Below are 3,761 nucleotides of genomic sequence, written 5' to 3'. Positions count from 1 at the left end.
TGGATAGGTTCTGAGCCACATGATCAAGTCTTTATGTTTTAATCATGAGCGTTCCTTTTGAATACCAACTGTGTGGCGCGCTGACTCAAGTGTACCATGGAACGTGTGTTTTCATCCACTTGATCTGCCACCTCAATTAATGAGGGAGATCAAGTGGTCCACGTTTTTTCTGACTAATTGATTTTCATTTAATTTGTTTTATTTTTATTAATTCATATTAAATTTAATATTTATCCAAAAAATATGAGAGTTTCACCATTTTTTTAAAATAAAATCCTCTTTCATTTTCTGAATTAAAGTTATTTTTTGGATCATTATTAATATTTTTCATGATTTAATTGATTTTGTGAATATTTTTAATTGTTTAAAAATACTTTTAAGTTTCCAAAAATTCTGAAATTTTTTCTCCAAGGTCCTTTGACCTTGTTTGACCTATGATAAATCTCATGGCCATTTCTTTGGTATTTTGATGAGGTTTTAGGAAATTACCCAACCATAATTTAATTTAATGCATATTTTTATTATTTTTAATTGTTTAAATGGCAAATTAATTGTGTAGAGCCATTTTAATTGACTTTGTGAGTTTGACTTGTGTTGTTGGGCCTTGGTCAAGGTTGATTTGACTTTGCTAGATTAAGATCATTGGATTTAGGGGATTGATGGAATATATATTCCATCTCCCAAAATGAATGAATGATCTTAATTTGGAAAAAGTCATCCTTTGACCAATTTGTGTTGAATCCATTCCCCCTCCCTTTTCATCTCATTCCCTTTCTTGATTCATTCATGCCATGGACCTATGATATCTCTATATCCTAAGGCTAGTTGATTGCAAAATCAACATAAGTATGAATGAGATTAGGTCCCCCAGTTTGCATATTCTTTTTGTGTGTGGCATATTTCATGAGCATAGTTTATCATACTATATCTCTAACATGTATTAACACCAAAGTTCTATTGGCTGACCTCAAATAGTTGTGACTTCTACATAAGTTCAATTACGATTTCTTAACATAGCGCTAAATTTATGACACAAAAGGCATAGCATTCTAGTTAGTGAGATTGTAAGTCTCCCCTCTTTCATGGTATTGTGTGGAAACTTGGCCTTTTTTCCTTCCTTTGGAAGATGTCTTGGTTCAAGGATCCATGCTTGTGATAAGTGGGTTGAGTGTTCTCCAAAGAATGACTTAAACAAAAACAAAGCAAAAGCAATACTAACTTCTAATCAACTAACAACTAACATTTAATTTTAAGTCATTTACTTTTAATGCACTTTATTTTTTAAGCTTTATTCATTTGCCATTATTCATACCATTCAAATTGTTTACCTTAATGTCATTTTCACTTTGCCCACTTGGGCCATATTTTGTGATATATTGTGTTTGTATATATTTGTTTGCTTGTGTGGTCTTTTGACCTTAATGTACATAATAAGAACAAAAAACCTAAAAAAATATCTTGTGTGGACTGTTAGTTTGATCTGAGACTATTGGACTTAGAATTTAGGCAACACTCCCTATGAAAAGGACTTGGCCAATACCAACTTTCATGAAACCAAGTGCTTGTGAAGTGAACATTCATCTGATACAAAATTGAAGATCCATTTGAGTTCATCTGCAACATGATCATTGTGAAGCTGTTATTTTGAACCTGTGTCTTATGCCATCTTTGAAGTCATCTGATACATGGAAAATTTTGAAGAAGATCATGGAGTTGCTAAGCTTGGATGTGGCTACCTTCATTTGATGCCTTGTTCTTCAACTTGATATGTGTATAGATTGTTTCTTGATTCTAAAGTCCAACGAAAATTTGGATTTCTATATGACATTCTTGTCTATTGGATTACAACCCATTGGTCAGATCTTTTCAACTCTTAACTTTTAAATTTGTGCTTAGGATTAGTCTCTTTACCTCCTCCCCATTTCTTTAATTTCAAAATCTCTCCCCCTTTTTAAAATCTTCTTTGCTTGTGCTTGTTTTTCTAAACTTAGACCATATTGCAAATTAGAAACTTTGGCCTTATGCCATTGTATTTTCAAATTTCTTTTCTTAAATAAACTGGTAAATAAACTTAACTATACTTGACTTAAAATTTTCAAAAGACCAAAAGAACTAACACCCATCTAAACCATTTTAGGCCTTTTGTGCCTTTGTTAAACTTAAAATTTTGTTAAAAGCAATGCACTCACTTTGAAATTGATACCACAAACTACGAGGTTTTGATCCCTCATTTTATGTTGGTACGTAGGCACAAATCCGAAGGTCTTGTCAAACACAAAAATATAATTAATGAATTCTTTTCTCATCCTTCCACTCTAATTATTGCAAACATCATTTTGTACAAAAACACATATGGACACAAAAAAGGGCTCCCTAGGAGTACCTAGGACACTTTGGGTGCTAACACCTTCCTTCTGTGTAACCAACCCCCTTACCTGTAATCTCTGGCATTTTATTAGTTTTTATTTGAAAACTTCTTATCTTTTGGGTTTTGTTCGTACTTTTCCCTTTTCCCCTGGAAACAATAAAAGCGCGGTGGCGACTCTGGTTTAATTGACGTCTAGCTTATCCATAACTTGATGGTCATGAATTTACTGCTACAATATGTATTCCCAGTTGGTTTTAGCCCTGTGATAGTGGCTATGTCGAAGAGAGTGGGTGTTACCATTCCACAAGGGAGGTGGAAGGTATAATGAGTATTGTCCCAGAAGTACAATGAGGAAACTAGTAAAGTCAAAATGTAATCTAGTTCTACCTTCAATAACATGATTAAATAAAAAATTCCCATGTCTTTCCAGGTTTGATATTTAGTGTTTTCTATCTTGTTTAACCAATTTAGATAGTCATCTGATAAAAGTTTGGGATTCCTCAGCAGCAGTAGCCCTTTCAACCCTAAGTCTTTTTGCTTGGCCTATTGGGTTACATTTATGATAAGTGGGGAAAAAGTCCCTAAGTCTGCTAGGTTCAATATTCATATTAGGTTAAGGTCCAAACAAAGCATGATTTTCCCCAGAGACAATTATGGAAATGAGTACCTGAGATTCATAAATTCTTCGTTGTTCTTCAGTTCTTGGTCCAGGAATGTATTGTTGGTTACCCATCATCACTGAGCCAGGAAGTGTGGCAAAAGGAGGGAGGTCCGAGATATTTTTGGGGGCCCTTATGTGTTTGATAGAAACCTTGACAACTTTGGTTGTTTCTTTGGGGACTTTGCTTAAAGTAGCCATTTTTGTTAAAGGTTTGAAGAGAGAAAATATGGGTTTTTTGAGATTATTTTGAAGAAGATGAAGAGTTAGAGGACTTGAGAGTTTCAAAAAGCGTAAAAAAGTGGAATTAGTGAGGAATGCACTTTTTATAGGGTTTTGTGGAAGAAAAATGGTTCAAATCAGCATTAATAATTGACAAACAAGTGGGACACATGTCTCTCCAGGATTGCATAGTGGGGTGGTGGTAATTAAGGCCTAATTCCCACGATCTCCTAGGGTCTAGGAAACGTGATGATTAAAAAGATTCATGCATGGGTTGAAAAGACATGTTAGAAAAGGGTAATGATGATTCTGACGTCATATGCCAAGTGGGAAAAGATGAATAGTTTTTGCAACGTTGGAGCATTAGTGGCATCAAAGCTATGCAAGAATTGTTCAAGGGCGTCGAACCATAGTCTCAAAAAATTCCTTTTTCTTCGATGTGTCGAAAATGACATTTTTGGGGGGCTAATTTGTTAGCTTCAATTTCGACGCCTGATATGGATTAAGGGAATT

This window comes from Lathyrus oleraceus, chromosome 2 (genome assembly GCF_024323335.1).
Source record: "Lathyrus oleraceus cultivar Zhongwan6 chromosome 2, CAAS_Psat_ZW6_1.0, whole genome shotgun sequence".
NCBI lineage: Eukaryota > Viridiplantae > Streptophyta > Magnoliopsida > Fabales > Fabaceae > Lathyrus > Lathyrus oleraceus.
Note: the sequence above shows the minus strand (reverse complement) of the source record.